General features: G+C 36.5%; 1 pseudogene; it reads left to right on the forward strand.

Annotated features, from left to right (window-relative positions):
• The window catches only part of LOC149259634 (organic cation/carnitine transporter 4 pseudogene), a 38,012-nt pseudogene extending 20,898 nt beyond the window's left edge, over positions 1-17,114 (forward strand).
• The last annotated feature ends 678 nt before the right edge of the window (positions 17,115-17,792 follow it).

Here is a 17,792-nt window from a genome sequence, read left to right on the forward strand (position 1 = left end):
CAGGATTTAAGTTTTAAGTTTTTGGGTTTAGAGTTTACGGTTTAGTGTTTGGGGTTTATATTCTAGGCGTTAGGGTTTATGGTTCATAAAATGTTAGTAAATTCTTTTAATAAAGAGTTAAATAAAAATTACAAAATGCTTTTTAAAATGTTTTAAAATGCTTAAGGTTTATGGTTTAGGGTTTAGGGTTTGGTTTTTAGCATTTAGGGTTCAGGGTTTACAACACTTTAGTAAATTCTTTTAATAAACACTTAAAGAAAAGTTTCAAAACACTTTTTAAAATGTTATAAAATTCCTAGGTTTTAGGGTTTCAGGTTTAGGGTTTCTAACACTTTAGTAAATTCTTTAAATAAACACTTAAAAAAATTTAAAAAGATACCTTTTAAACTTTTATAAAATGCTTAAGGTTTAGGGTTAGGTTTTAGGGTTTGGGATTTAGGTTTTAAGGTTTAGGGTTTAGGTTTTAGGGTTTGAGGTTTGGGTTTTGGGGTTTAATGTTTAGGGTTTAGGGTTTATAACAATTTAGTAAATGCTTTTAATAAACACTTCAATAAAAGTTACAAAATGATTTTTAAAATGTTATAAAATGTTTAGGCTTTAGGATTTTGGCTTTAAGCTCTAGGGTTTGGGGTTTGGGGTTTAGGATTTATGGTTTAGGGTTTAATGGTTATAACACTTTAGTAAATGATTTTAATAAACACTTAAATAAAAGTTACAAAACAGTTTGTTAGAATGTTATAAAATGCCTAGGGTTTAGGGCTTAGGGTTTAGGGTTTATATCACTTTAGTAATTTATTTTATTAAAAACTTAAATAAAAGTTTATTTTAAACTAGTATAAAATGCTTAGGATTTATGGTTTAGGGTTTGGGGTTTAAGGATTAGGGATTATAAAATGCTTAGGGTTAAGGGTTTATTGTTTAGGGTCTAGGGCTTAGGGTTTATAACAATTTAGTAAACTTTTTTAATATACAATTAAATAAAAGTTACAAAATGCTTTTAAAAATGTTATGAAATACTTAGGGTTTACAGTTTAGGGTTTGGGGTTTAGGGTTTTGGGTATAGGTTTAAGGGTTTAAGGTTTATAAAACTTTAGTAAGTGCTTTTAGTAAAAACATAAGTAAAATTTACACAATGGTTTTTAAAATGTTATAAAATTCTTAAGGTTTAGGGTTTGGGGTTTAACGTTTAGGGTTTAGGGTTTATATCAGTTTAGTAAATTCTTTTAATAAAAACTTAAATAAATGTTACAAAACACTTTTTAAAATGTTATAAAATGCTTATAGTTTAGGGCATGTGGTTTAGGTTTGAGTGTTTAGGGTTTAGGATTTGGATTTTATGGTTTATGGTTTAGGGTTTAGGTTTTATAACACTTTAGTAAGTGCTTTTAATGAACACTTAAAAAAAGTTACAAAACACTTTATTAAATGTTATAAAATTTTTAGTGTTTAGGGTTTGGGGTTTAAGGTTTAAGGTTTAGGGTTTAGGGTTTAGGTTTTATAACACTTTAGTAAATTCTTTTAATATACACTTAAATAAAAGATTCAAAACACTTTTTAAAAGCTTATAAAATGCTTAGGGTTTAGGTTTTGTGGTTTTGGGTTTGGGTTTTAGGGTTTAGGGTTTAGGTTTTATAACACTTTAATAAATTCTTTTAATAAACACTTAAATCAAAGTTACAAAACGCTTGGTAAAATGTTTTAAATTTCTTAGGGTTTATGGTTTAGGGTTTATAATGCATTAGTAAATGCTTTTAATAAACACTTAAAAAAATTAAAAAATGGTTTTTCAAATGTTATAAAATGATTAGGATATAGGGTTTAGGGTTTAATGTTTTGGACTTAAAAGGTACAAAATTCTTGTTAAAATGTTATAAAATGCTTAGGGTTTGGGGTTTAGGCTTTAAATGTTATAAAATACTTAGGGTTTAGGGTTTAAGGTTTATAAAACATCAATAAATTCTTTTTATAAACACATTAAAAAAGGTAACAAAACACTTGTTAAAATGTTATAAAATACTTAGGGTTTAGAGTTTAGGGTTTGAGGTTTGGGGTTTAAAAGGTTATAAAATTCTTAAGGTTTAGGGTTTATAAGACATTAGTAAATGATTTTGATAAACAGTTTAAAAAGTTGTAAAACACTTCTTAAAATGTTTTAAAATGCTTAGATTTGGAGTTTAGGGATTAGGGTCTAGGGTCTAAAACACTTCAGTAAATGCCTTTAATAAACACTTGAAAAAAAGTTTTGTCACTTGAAAAAAAGTTACAAAACGCTTTTTAAAATGCTATAAAATGCTCAAGGTATAGGGTTTAAGGTTTAAAATGTTATAAAATGCTTAGGGTTTAGAGTTTAGGGTTTATAAGAATTTATTAAATGCTTTTAAGAAACACTTAAAAAAGGTTACAAAACGCTTGTTAAAATATTATAAAATGCATAGCGTTTAGGGTTTAAGGATGGTTTAGTAAATACTTTTAATAAACACTTTAAAAACATTGACAAAACCCTTGGTAAAATGTTATATAACTCTTAATGGTTTAGGGTTTATGTTTAGGGTTTATAAAACTTTTGTAAATGCTTTTATCTTTTATGATTAGGGTTTAGGGTTTAGAGTTTAGGAGTTAGGGTTTGGGGTGTAGGGTTTAGGGTTTAGGGTTTTTGACACTTTAGTAAATGCTTTTAATAAACACTTAAATAAAAGTTAGAAAACATTTTTCAAATTGTTGTAAAATGGTTAGGGTTTAGGTTTTAGGGTTTACAACGCTTTAGAAAATCCTTTTAATAAACACTTAAATAAAAATTACAAAATGCTTTTAAAAATGTTATAAAAAATTTAGGATTTATGGTTTAGGGTTTAGGGATTGAGGTTTAAGGCTTAGGATTTATGGTGTATAACACTTTAGTAAATTATTTTAATAAACAATTAAATAAATGTTACAAATAAATTTTAACATGTTAAAAAATGCTTAGGTTTTAAGGTTTATGGTTTAGGGTTTATAGCAATTTAGTAAATGTTTTTAATAAACACATATAAATAAAAGTTACAAAATGCCCTTTAAAACTTTATAAAATACATATAATTATTTATATAAAAACTTAATAAAATTTACAATCACCACTCTGAATTTCATTGTGCCAAAGAATCATTGTGTAGAGGAACTCCAAACAATGAACATCCCCACAAGGAAATTTTGCACACTTGAATGTCAACAAACCCACCTTAGTATGTCTTACCATATGGTACTTATTTGATTTTTAGTTATTTGAAATAGCCCAAAGAGTAGAAATTTACGCTAAAATATCCTTAACTTAGTACTCGTGAAATTTTTTCAATACTAGAAACATTTACATATTTTGCACTTTGGCTATGCATGATGGAAAATTCAAAAGAAAGAAAAGAATATATCTTGGTATGCCTTACTTGATGATACCGATTTCAATTCTCATTTTGCTTGAAGCAGCCTTGAGGAGTACTAGTTTTTAGTAAAATATCCTTGAGCTAGTTTCTGCGAACTTAATATCTTTTGGAACTTTATATATTGTGACACCATTTTTTTGGATTTACCTTCAAAACCAGTATTTGAAATGAAGTTTATTTGCCGTTCTAGGGATATAGAAGGAGAAGGTATCTCTCCCTTCCCCTCTCTCTCACTATCCCCATCCCCCTCACTCTAACTATCTCTCTCCCCACTTCCCTCACCCTCTCTCTCTCCCTCCCTCTCCACCTCTCCCTATCTTTCTCCCCCTCTTCCCCGCTCTCCCCACACCTCCATCCCTCTCTCTCCCACTCTTCCTCCCCCTCTCTACTCTCTCTCACTCCCTCTCTCCATATATATATATATATATATATATATATATCTCCCCCCATATCTCCATCTCGCTCTCTCTCTCTATCTCTCTCTCCCCCTTTGTTTCTCTTCCTCTTGGTCCTTTTCTCTCTCTCCCCCTCTCCCTCTCTCTCTCCCCCTCTCCCTCTCTCTCTCCCCCTCTCTCCCTCTCTCACTCTTCCCCACTCCCTCTCCCGCTCTCTCCCTTCCTCTCTCTACCTTCCTCTCTATCTCTCCCTCTCTCTCTCCCCCTTTCGTACCATTTCCCCTTCCCCTTCTCCCACCCTCTCCCCCTCTCCATGTCCCCCCCACCTTCCATACCCACACCACTCTCTCTCCCTCCGTCTCGCTCTCTCACACACACAGACTCACACACATTATTTCTATCGCTCTACCTCTCTCTCTCTCTATCTCCTCCTCTCCCTACACCTCCCCCCCCTTCCCCCCTCTCACTATCTCTCTCCCTCTCCCTCCTCCACTCCCCCTCTCTTTCTCTCTTCCCCCTCCCATCTCCCTCTCCAACTATCTCTCCCTCACTCCCTCTCTCTCTCTCTCTCTCTCTCTCACTCTCTCTCCCCCCCACCTGCCACTCTCTCCCTCCCCCTCACTTACCCCACCTCTCTCTCTCTCTCTATCCCAATCCCCCCATCTTGCTCCCTCCCTCTCCCTCCCATTCTCCCTCCCCCTCCCCCTCCCTCTCCCCCTCTCCCTCTAGCTCGCTCCCTCCTACTCCACCTCCCGCTCTCTCTCTCTCTCTCTCTCCCCCTCTCCTCTCATTATCTCCTTCCCTCTCCCTTTCCCTCTATCTCTCTTCTTGTTATCTCCCTCTCTCACCCTTTCTCTCTCTATCTCCATCTCCTACCTTCTCCTCATCTAATTCCGCCTCTCCCTCCCTCTCCTTCTCTCTCTCTGTCTCCATCTCACCCTTTCCCATTCTGCTCCATCACCCCTCCCTCTCTAGCTCGCAATATCCAAATAATACTCTCCCCCTCCCCCTATCTCTCCCCACCATCTTCCTCTCAACTCCTCTCCCTCCACATCACCCTATCATCCTGTCACTCCCCCCCTCTCTCCTCCTCCTCCTCCTATCTCTCTAACCCTCTCTCCCTTTATTCCTCTCTCCCCCTCTCCTCCTCTCTCTCTCTTCCTCTCCCTCTCCCATTTCCTCGCTCCAGCTCTCTTCCCCTCCTTCTCCCACTCCACCTGTCACTCTCCCACTCCCCCTCTCCCTCTACCACTCTCTCCCCCCTCTTTCACTTTCTCTCCTCCTCCCCCTATACCACCCTCCCTCTCCCCCTCTCCCTCTCTCTCCCCTCCTCTCTCTCTCTCCTCCTCCCCCTCCCTCTCCCTCTCTCTCCGTCACCACTCTCCCCCTATCCCTCTCACTCTCTCTCCTCACCTCCCTCAACCTCTATCTCTCCCTCTCTCTCCCCATCTCTTTCTTTCACTCTCTCTTCCACTTTTCAACCACCTTTCCCTCTCTCCTTCTCCCTCCCTATCTCTCTAATTTTCCCTCCCCCGTCTCTCTCTCCTTCCCCGCTCTCCCTCTACCTATCTCTTTCTCTCTCCCTCTCTCTCGATCTCCTCCCTCCCTCCTTTATTCCTCTCTCCATCTCTCCCCCTCTCCACCCTCCCTCCTCTCTCTCACTCTCTCTCTTCCTCTCACTTCCTCTTCTTCTCCCTCTACCTCTCCCCCCCTCCCATCATCTCTCCTTCCCGTACTCCCACCCTCTTCCCCTCTCTATCTCTCTCCACCTATCCATTCCCCCCCACCCTCTCTCTCCCTCTCTCCCTCTCCCTCTCACTCCCTTCCTCTCTCTCGCCCTCCTACCCCCATTCCCTTTCTCTCTCTCTCTCTCTCTCTCTTCCTCTCCTACCTCCCTCCGCTCTCTCGCTATTTCCCTCACTATCCCTCTCCCCGTCCCCCTATCATACTCTCTCCACCTCTCCCTCTCTCTCCATCTCCCTCTCCCCCTCTCTCTCTCTATTCACCCCATGCTACCCTCTTTGACTTTGTTTCCCACTCCCTCTCTCCCCTCTACCTCTCCTTCTCTCTCTCCCTCTCTCTCCCTCTCCCCATCCCCCTATCTCGCTCTCTCCCCCTCCCACTCTCGCTCCCCTCTCCCTCTCCACCTCTCTTACCCCACCTATCTCTCTCTACTCCTCTTCCTTCCCCTCTCCCTTCCCCTCTTCCCTACTCCCTCTCCCTATCCTCCTCTCTCCCCTCATATCTCTCTCTCTCTCTCTCTCTCTCTCTCTCTCTCTCTCTCTCGCGCGCGCGCACGCCTGCTCCCTCTATCTCACACCCTCCCTCTCTCCCCCTCTCCCTCCCCCTCTCTTCTTTCTCGCTCCCTCTCCCTCCCTCTCTTTCCCTCTCCCCCTCACCTTCTCTCTCCCCCTAACCCTCTCTCTCTCTCTCTCTCTCTCTCTCTCTCTCTCTCTCTCATGTTATCTACTTCCCTCTCCTTTCCTTTCCTCGTCTGCCTCCTCCTCCCTCTGCCCTTGCATCTCCCTCTCTCTCTCCCTATCCCACTCTCTTCCTCCCCCACTCCCCCTCTCCCTCTCTCTGCCCCTCTCCCTCTCACACTCTCTCTCTTCCTCTCCCTGTCTCTCTCTTGCTCCCTCTTCCCCTCCCCCTCTCTCTCCCCTTCATGCTCGCGCTCCCCCTATCTGCACCCACATATCTCTCTCTGTTCCTCTCTCCCTCCCTCCTCTCTCTCTCTCCCTCCCCCTCCTCTTGCATCCCCTCTAGCTCTCTCTACCCACCCCTCTTCCGCTCTCTCTCTCTCTCTCCCACCTCACACTCTCATTATCTCTCTCGCTCTCATTATCACCATCATATCATCAATCAAGCTAAAGCATGCCATTTAACAAACAAGAAATCAAATTACATATAAATATTCATAATGATTACAATTTCAAATTACATACAAATATTCTTAAATAAATGTTCATTCAACCATTCATATATATATATATATATATATATATGTGTGTGTGTGTGTGTGTGTGTGTGTGTGTGCGTGTGCAATTTCAATATGAAAAGCATACAAAATACAAGCTCAAACAAGCAAACACTCAATATACAATTTCATGTCAAAATACAAAAGAAAATAGGCATCCTAAAAACCACTCACATATATATATGTGATTTCTAACAGGAAAATGCACAATTCAAATAAATACACACTTACACAATTTCAAATAAACAAACAAAAATAGTACAATTTCAATTCAAAATATAAACATAAATACGTAAAACGTTTTCAAAATCACAAACATATATATACAATTTCGATTGAGTAAATATATATCATACCATTCAGAATTCAATCAACAAAATTATATATTATATATAACTTCTTATTTAATTATATAAATATATAAAATGTTAAATAATACAATACAAAAAAAAAAAACTTAAAAAATTAATGAATAGCAAAAGAAAAATGAATGGTCTTTTAATTAGAGAGATATTTGGTGTTTTTCAATGCATTGCGTAAGATTGTGTAATTTGTGTTTGTGTAGAACTTTTTAAATCTTTTAAAATGTCAGCGTGTTTTGGTTTAAATGCAGTTGTGATAAGCGTTATGATATGAATGGATGATAATTGAAGTGTGAGATGACATGTTTTAAATATAAAGGTTGCAAAGTAAAATGTACTTTAAAAAAATGTATTTTGATGTGTATGAATTTAAAGAAAAATAATCGATAGAAACAAAAAGTACAAGTATACTCAAAGAAGAATGAGGCCCCATCCTCCTTGAGCACTTGGAAGGAGTTTTAACCCTTGTATAAAAAATATAACTTTATTAATAATCGTGTGCATAATTCTCTTACAATATCTGAGAAAAAGAAAAAGGAAAAATAAAAACAAGAATAATTTATAACCAGTGAGGAACAACTTTTAAACAAAACCAAACAGTCCTGCCTACAAATAATAAATCTGCATGCAATAACACATATAGATATTAGAGAGAAAACAAATTTTCCCTTTCTTCACACTTTTCCTAAAAACATATATAAAACAGTTAGTTATATCTGAACCATTTGCAAGAACAAACCTACAATATAGCATATAAATATTAAGGGAAAAAATGCGAGACAGTTATATGAGTCGTTTGCATAAAAAAGATTACAATATAACATATAAATATAAGAAAAAAATATACATAATAAATAAAATATGATGAGAATTATTTTGATGATACAAATAATTTTCTTTTTAAAATGCATGATATATCTCTGCACGTGTGAAAGTAAAAGTAACAGAGATAAATTTCATTTTATCTGGCTTTTACTATCTCATGGAAAAACCTGTACGAATGGTAGAGGGCCGCCGTTTCAAATCTACGCAGGAGGAAGATAAATGAGTAGGAATAGGTAATACTGGAGACTGGAGGAAGATAAATGAGTAGGAATGGTAAAGGTGACAAAAGAATGGTAATACTGGAGACTGGAGTAGGAATGGTAAAGGTGCCAAAGAAGGCGAAAGCTGTAATGTAATGTAACTGATTCTGGAAGATTGAAGCAAAAGAGGGTTAGGGCTATATATAACAGAGAATTTCCAATTGACGCGAAAGAGCTGAGTTGTAATGTAATGTAATGAGTTGTAAAAGAGCCCTAAATCCATGGCCAATGTAAATGGCTCAATACACAACACGTTATAGAAAAAAACCTCCAATACACACCGAGTGAGTTATACCGAGAGAGAAAAAACAAAGTCCCACCAAACAAGGAACACAATAGATAGCAACCATGGGTTAAACTAATAAAAAAAGAAGATTATAGAGGAAAACCACAAACCAAACTAATACACAACACATTAAACCCAAATACAAAGCTATGAGAAGTCATTTAAAAACCCAGTCCGAGTCGTGCTTGAATTTGCAAGGGATAAATTGGTTAAGCTAGAGCCAGAGACGTGTACACATGCAGATTGGGGTAATGAAGGAAAAATTAAATGTAATAGAAATTATTGAGGAGGAGGAAGCAGAGCCTTAAATTCAATATAAAAATGGCAAAAGCACCATGTTTAAACTAATCAAAATGAGAGATACAGATACAGGACCATCTCTACATATCTGAAATTGGGATTCGATTTCATTTCTTCATTTCTTTCTACATATCTAAAATTGGGATTAGTCAACCACCTCTTTCATTCATTTTCCTGCAAATGAAATGGGATTAGTTCAGCAAACTAGAATAGAGATGAACATAAATACTGAAATGAAATAGAATTAGCATTAGTTAAACAGAGTAGAAATGAACAGAAATCGTCGAAACTCCACTCCCTCCACTCCCTCCATCCCAGCCCCATGACGCCCGATCCCGGTGAACTGCAGAATTCGAACCCGTGCTTCATGGAAAGGAAATCCTCAAAGGGTTTCTCTATGTTGCAGTGCCAGTTGGGCTCATTGTCTGCAAAAATCATGACCTTTGTATGAAAGGCCTCGAGAGTCCATGCGAGACTGGAGAGGACAAAATGCTTGAGCTTCCATCGTCCGAATTCTCCCGTCCATTTTTGAAATGAGAGTTCATTATTTTTTTGGTTTTTTTAAATTTCAATTCTTGCTTTTCTTCTTTTTGGAAAGGATGGGTTGATGCTTTTGTTTTTTTTTTAATTTCTATTCTTGTGCTTTCTATTTTTGAAAAAAGATGTCATGTAAATGTTTTTGCTGCTAGGTTTATGCTTTTTCCATCCATGTTGGGCCGATTCTTTTGTTGTGAGGTTCATTTTGTTGCCATGCTTTTTCAAAAGGGAAATATCAAAGGCACATATTTCCAACGGGTTTCAATTTATATTTTGTTTTTATTTATTTATTCGTAGTTTATAATTCAGTGTTGATTTAATTTTTACTTTAAAATTTTATTTATTTTTGGGGATGTTTATAGGAGGGTGTTGAAAGGCTTTAGGATCGAAGAGTTTGATGGATATATTATGTTATTTATTTTTTATTTTATTTAATACTTCTTATATGAAATTTATTGGATATTAATATTATTTTTTATTTAAAATTGCAAAGCAATATGTATTTAGGGTAAGTGTCTAAAGAAATTTGCAAAACCATTTCTAATATGTTTTAAAAAGAGCCAGTGGAAAATTGTGTGTGTGCGAATCTTTACTATGAGGAGCATCCTCCTACCCACTTTTTTATTCAATCATATGTGCTTAATAGTTTTCTTGGAGTATGTATTTCACCATCAGCCTTACAAGTGCTTAAATTAAAATCAAATTAAATTTGTTTGATTGCATGTTCCTATTTAATATTCATGCAAACTATTCTGACAGTCAATGTTCATTATAGACCTTGATGAAGGAATTGAGCAACTTTGTCAAATATGATTATGCAACTTTTTAAAAAGCTAATAGGCAATATACAAATTAAAATCTAAATTATACATACACATTCAAATTCAGAATTCAATACAAGAAACACATGATTACAATTTCAAATTACATACAAGTATTCATAAATAAATATTCATTGAATCATTCATATATATATATACAATTTCAATATAAAAAGCATACAAAATACAAGCTCAAACAAGCAAACACTCAATATACAATTTCATGTCAAAATACAAAAGCAAATAAGCATCCTCAAAGGCACTCACATATATGTGATTTTAGACAAGCAAATGCACAATTCAGCTAAATACACACTTACACAATTTCAAATAAACAAACAAAAATGGTACAATTTCGATTGAGTAAATATATATCATACCAGTCAGAATTCAACCAACAAATTATATATTATATATAGCTTCTTATTTAATTATATAAATATATAAAATGTTAAATAATGCAATACAAAAAAAAGTCTAAAAAATTAATGGATAGCAAAAAAAAATATTAATGGTTTGTTAATTACAGAGATATTTGGTGTTTTTCAATGCATTGTGTAAGATTGCATTTGTGTAGAACTTTTTAAATTTTTTAAAATGTTAGACCGTGTTGGTTTAAATGCAGTTATGATAAGTGTTATGATATGAATAGATGATAATTGAAGTGTTAGATGAACTTTTTTCAATATAAAAGTTGCAAATTAAAATATACCTTAAAAAATATAATTTCATGTGTATGAGTTTAAAGAAAGATAATCAACAAAAACAAAAATTACATAATAAATATAAAAAAAATACACATAATAAATAAAATATGAGATAAGATGAGAGTTATTTTGGTGATACAATTAATTTTATTTCTAAAACCCACGATAGGTTTCTCCACCCAGTGTGTGAAAGTAAAAGTAACACAGAGATAAATTTCATTTTATCTGGCTTTAGCTATCTCCAGGAAAAACTTGTATAAATGGTAGATGGCCACCCTTTCAAATCTGCATGGACTAGATAATACCGGAGGATCCTTTATTTTCTTTTTTTAGGATCTTTTTTACTTTTGAGTGGTTTTCCTTAGCATTCTATACTCTTTTTTGGAAACAAGAACAAAATATTTTTTCTCTTAAAATAGAATAAATGTTTACATGTTTAGCCCTCTAGTTATGCCCAATGGGAAATTCAAAACAAGGCAAAAACTAATGAAAACAAAACCACCTTAGTATGTCTTACCTAATGCTACTTATTTTAATTTTTAGTTGTTTGAAATAACCCAAAGAGTAGGAATTTTGGTTAAAATATCCCTAAATTAGTTTTCATGAAAATTTTGCAATGCATGAAATGGTTACATATTTAACAATTATGATACATATTTTCATTTTCATTGTGTCTAAAATAGCCCAAAAGAGTTGAGTTTTTAGTAAAAGAGTTGAGTTTTAGTCAAACATCCTTGAATTAGTTTCCATGAACATAATATCTTTTGGAACTTTGTAGATTGTCACACCATTTTTTTGCGATTTACTTGCAAACTTTGTATTGGAAGTGAAGTTCATTTTTAGTTCTAGGAATGAAAAAGAAAAACTTATATCTTATTTCTATGAATTTCTTTATTGCAACATTTGTTTGACTTTATCATACCATTTCTTTTGTTTAGGTTAGGTTAAATTGTTTTGTAACATTCGTTTACAATGAATAATATTTGTGAAGACATTTTCTCGAACGAGTAAGGGAATTAACTCACTAGAAATACTATAACTCTAAATGTACAGAGTTCTAGCATTATTGACAATGTGAAATTCAAGATTCAACATTAAAATTTGTTGGAAAGAAATTCGAAGATGGATGGGCCTTAATTGATTAGACATACAAAATCATTCTATGCCTCATTTGCTACCTCATCTTAGAGGTGGGATACAAAGCTTTATTGAGATTTTGAGTAGAAAACCCATTATTTTGAGCCTTGTTCCCTTGGATGGTGTATGGTGCTCTTCCAAATAACGAAGGATTCCCCATCAAGGCTTCATAGTGTGTTCGTGTGCTCTTACCCTTAATGACTTTACTTTCAACCCAAATATTCGTCCAAGTCTGGAATATGTGGCAAGGGGCGAACAAGATGAATTTATACATAGAACCATGCACGACACATACCAACTCCTTAAGAAAACTTAGAGATACTTGAAAAATGATGACTATACATCAAAACAACACTTTATAAACACTCCCCAAGTTCAATGACTGTAATTTGTGCGACTATAATCCAAGAGTGTCGTTTTATGATGAAGAATATGTTATAACCACGAAATGTACCAAAATATGTTCAAAAAATCACTGCGCAATACCATATGGACAACTTAATCAACCAGACCTAAGTGTTATCTAAAAAGGAAATTTGGTTCACAAGTTTTACAATTAATAACAACCATAAATTACAATATCTGTATGATTGAAACAAAAATGCTCTCGACATCCTCTGCTCCCTCATTCCAACCAAAATTTATGACATTGGGGTCTGGAGAATACCAACATAAACAATTTACATACATTATTTTCAGATGGCTATATGGCCTTAGCAAGATGTGATAGACACAAGAAGAAACCAGAACTAATGACAACATTTCTAGGAGGGGGATGGGGAGCATTACAAGGGGTTCTGCAAAGTATCCAAAACAGTTATGAATGTGGAAGTTAATATGTTCCGCCCATCCCTTTAAGCTGCAGAGATGGTCATTTGTGTGACACTAGCTATGCAGGAGGTTGTCCAACTGCTCTAGAATGGTATTCTGGTTGTATTGAATGTTAGTGAGATAGGTAAAAATTTCGTTGTAGTCTTTGTACCTGTAGTCTCGGAGAATGTCAATGTCAATTTTTATGTGTTGCAGTTGCTCAACGATCGATTTCATAGAGGCATGAGCTACTAGGAGGCCTATCAAATTAGTTGGGGGAAGAACCTCAATATCCTCTATTTCCTGACTAGAAGAGGTAGAGGAGGACGAGTGATGGCCTAGTATAGGGTGCCCTACCTAGGCCTGCTACCCCCACTCACGGGGAGGGAGGCCCTGTCAGCATAACATTTCTCTATGCACTGATGGTGGCAGCTAACAATAGGGGGAGCCTACAGAGAAAGTTGTCGAATACTTGTAAGGGAAGCAATATACTCTAGACCCAGAGACCTGAGAAGGGATGAGCCACTATCCTTATAGTACTACTAGGAAGGTGAGAAGGGCTCCAGTTTATTCAACACAGTTTCCGGAGTAAAATAATTCTGAGACACCACCCCAAGGGTGCACATGAACATAAACCCTACCCCCAAATGGTATTTGAGAGACTGAAATATTATTCGGGCCAAAGGGGAGACCCGACCTCAAAGCATAAAATACCGAATGACAAATAAAAATCCTCACACCTGTGAAGACCTGTGGTGGTCTGCATGAGCGGGAGAGGGTCTAAGAGCTAGCAGAGTGATGAAAAGGCTTTGTTGCCAATAGAAGTGAGGGAGAAGAACCAGGCCGCGATTGCCTCTATACCATGGTCCCAAGGATAGACCAGGAGACTAATGTCAAACCACTTCAAGCTACTACAAGTGTCTTTTTCCTTCCTCACACAAGGCCACAACCCTAGTGAGGCACCATAAAGATAAAACCCGACCGATATCAAACTCCTTACCAACCAAACATATTTCCCAAACTGTTGAATTGAGCCAAATCATGTACAAAGGTTTGCATTTATCCTCAGAGAGCTTGAGGGGGAGTGTCACACCAGAGGAGTAGGTATCGGGTCTTGTCATCACCGCAACGTTAAATTCACGTGGAGGGTAGGCAGGCTTGGATGGTCGATGTCATGCCATTTGTACCAATGCATGTGCACCCCCATCGAGGGAAGTTGGTAGTGTTATGAAGGGAACTTATGAGCTTATTTTTGGAATCCAATGATATGCATTTTCACATGGAATACATGTGTCATTTTCCTTTTGGAAAACCACAATTACATACTATAAAATTCATGTAAAGTTTATTTATATTTTAAATGATAGATATTTTTCTCTTTCATTAGGTTCAACCAATAGCATACCTCTTAACATGTTCATGTTTCTAGTTGGATTATGGTACGCCAAGCATCTATGGTTTCTTTTAGATAAGTTTATTCTTCGGCTATTACAACTGTTGTGAGTTACCTAATTTATGATATTCATCCGATTTTAATTTAAGCACGTGTAATGTTCATGGTGAAATTCATACTTTGATAAAACTATTAAGAACATACCTAAGATCAAATTAAAATGTGGGTATGAAAAAAACATAAGTTTCAAGAAGCCATATCAAAATGGGACGTTGAGAATAGTAGCCATGCAAAAGAGGGAAATCTCGCATGCTAAAAAATGTTCAAGTCTTCTATAGTGCTACATCTTGTTAGCAAATTAACCACAAAAAAATGTTTTTCACTGGGCTAACTATAACAATGGAAGAGTAGAAGAAATTTAAATACTAAATAATAATTCATAGAAACATATATCTGACTTGTTGTGGAAACAAATTGGTTTAAAAGATTCCTATCCACGCAAACCCCTCACATGCTGTTAGATCTCAAATCCAACTACATTAGGGTTGAGTTGACACAAATTGGTTTAAAAAATTCCCATCCACCCAAGCTCCTCATATGTCGTTAAATCTCAAATCCAAGTACATTAGGGTTGATAAACAATATTTAGTTACATTTTTAAAAGCCCTTAGTAAGTTTGTTTCCTAGAAAAGTAAAATGGACAATAATCCTACTCCAGTGATAGAGAGAAAATTCTTATGGAAGACACAAATTAAGTATGAGTTTTGAGATGTTCATGATTTTTTTTTTTGGCTTGGCTGTGTGAAATATATCACGAGGTGAGTGTTTTGATGTTCATTTGAGCTTTCTAGCCATTTCATTTATATGGCTACACTAATTCCTATATTCTTATATTTTCAGTGGGACGCATCTCATTGTAAAGATTCGCACACACACAATTTTCCACTTGCCTTTTTTAAAACTTATTAAAAACACTTTTGCAAATTTGTCAATACACTTACCCTAAATACATATTGCTTTGCAATTTTAAATAAAAAATAATATTAATATCCAAAAAATTTCATATAACAAGTATTAAATAAAATAAAAAATAAATAACATAATATATCCATCAAACTTTTTGATCCTAAAGCCTTTCAACACCCTACTATAAACATCCCGAAAAATAAATAAAATTTTAAAATAAAAATTAATTGTACATTGAATTATAAACTGCAAATAAATAAAAACAAAACATAAATTGAAACCCTTTTCGCAAGATGTGCATTTCATATTTCCCTTATGAAAAAACAAGGCAACCAAAGCATCTGGACGGAAAAAGCATGAACCTGGCAGCGAAAACATTTACGTGACATCTTTTTTCAAAAATAGAAAGCACAAGAATAAAAATTTAAAAAAGGCAAAAGCATCAACGCATCCTTTCCCAAAAAGAGAAAAGCAAAAATTGAAATTTAAAAAAACCAAAAAATAATGGACTTTCAATTCAGAAATGGACGGTAGAATTCGGACGATGGCAGGTCAAGCATTTTGTGCTCTCCAATCATGCATGGACTCTCGAGGCCTTTCATGCATTGGTCATGATTTTTGCAGACTATGGGCCCAATTGGCACTGCAACATAAAGAAACCCTTCGACGGTTTCCTTTCCATGAAGCGCGGGTTTGGATCCTGCAGTTCCACGGGATCTGTGTGTTCCATGGATCAGGCGTCATGGAGCTGGGAGGGAGGGAGCGGAGTTTCGACGATTTCTAAATGGGGTCTAGTTTGTGATCTGAAGTATAAAGTTGGGGTTCTGCAGTCTGCATTTTTCACCGGGTGTTTGATCGGTAATTTTGATAATTCCACCTCTGAAGCTTTATATGCACTTTGCTGCCGCTAGATCATTAAGAATTTCAAGTAATTGTTAAGAATTTGCTTGGTTACAGTTATTGGATCTTGATGATTATTTACTGATGCAGGTGCCGGAATATTTAGGCAATTATCTGATTCTTCGCTGGGACGGAAGGGAGTGCTGAGGTTGGTTTGTATTTGCAACGCCATCCTCAGTTTCTTGACGGCCTTCTCGCCCAATTTCTGGGTTTATTTGATTATGCGTTTATTGACGAGAATTAGCACTGGCGGCGTTGGGCTGTCTTCCTTCGTTTTGGAAACTGAACCCGTTGGGCCGTCTAAGAGAGGACGAGTTGGCATGTTGACTTTGTACTTCTTTTCCCTCGGCATAGCTCTACTTCCAGCACTCTCCTACTTTTCTGGAAGCTGGACATATCTGTACATAGTCGCTTCGATTCCTTCGGCCTTGTATTGCCTTTTCGTTCTGCCATTTGTATCAGAGTCCCCGCGATTGTACCTCGTCAAGGGCAGGCTGGAAGATTCCGTGAAACCCATGAGATCGATTGCGGCTAAGAACGAGAAATCTCTGCGGGCGGGAGTATCGTTGGCATTGGACAGGGACGAGCACAATTCTGCAGAGCCTGAGGAACGATCGGGAAGCCTGGTGGACGTATTCAAATCGCCCATGACGCGGATGAGGATGGTTTTAATGGCATTCAGCTGGTTGGTCTGTCGTGTAGGGTACTATGGATTAAGCCTGAACGTGGTAAATCTGATTACGCGTTTTCCTCAACGCAATCGTAGAAATACTCGCCTACGTCCTCACGATGGCCATGCTCGACAAATTCAGAAGGGCGATGCTCGTGTTGAGCGGACTGGCTTGTCTGTTGGGAAGCCTGAGGTCGACGGTACTCAACGTTCAGGGTTCGAATCCCGATCGAACACTGGCCACATGGGATTCTTCACTCGCATGCAGTTAGCGAGTGGAGTCGTCGGAATATTTCGTGTGGTGGGGGCGTATAACTTGATATTATATACACATGCGAGCGGTTTCCAACTGTAGTCCGGAATGCAGCTCCATGTTTAATTCAATCCTATTTAATTTCATTTCAGAGTTTATTATGTTCATCTTTGCTTTGGTGCAAGAGCTAATTCCATTTTATAACCTTGTGTTTTTGTAGGGTGTATTGTAAAAATGAAGGTTTGGCGTTGCAGGAAAATAAATGAAAGAAGGAAAGAAGTGGGGTTGTTCAAAGCTTAGTTTATTTAGCTAAAGAAAAGAAATCGAATCAAATCTCAACTCCAGGTATTTGTATCTGTATCTATTTTTTTTTTTATTTTACACTGGGTTCTTTAGCCACTTTTATTTTGAATTTAAGGGTCTGCTTCCTCCTCAATAAATCCTATCTTTTCTTCATTTCTTCAATCCGCCGTTGTACGCATGTCTCACACTCTAGCTTGAACACTTTATCCTGTCCCCTAGGAATTCAAGCATCACTAGGAATTCAAGCATCACTAGCTCTGAATTATTTGGATTTGATTAGTTTGTTATTTTCCTATATAACACCTCCCATGGTTGTGTCTTGTGTTCTTTGTTCCTTTAACCTGTGATTTGGTGGTTGTTTTTTCCCCTTTTCACTCCTTAGTTGTGTATTGGTTTAAGCATCACGGATGGATTTAAGGCTCTATTTTCCTCAATAATTTTACCCTTGTGCCGAGTGCACAAGGCATGGATTTAAGG

Source organism: Pinus tabuliformis, chromosome 6 (genome assembly GCF_031772625.1).
Source record: "Pinus tabuliformis cultivar Carrire ecotype Pingquan chromosome 6, CPIR1, whole genome shotgun sequence".
Lineage (NCBI taxonomy): Eukaryota > Viridiplantae > Streptophyta > Pinopsida > Pinales > Pinaceae > Pinus > Pinus tabuliformis.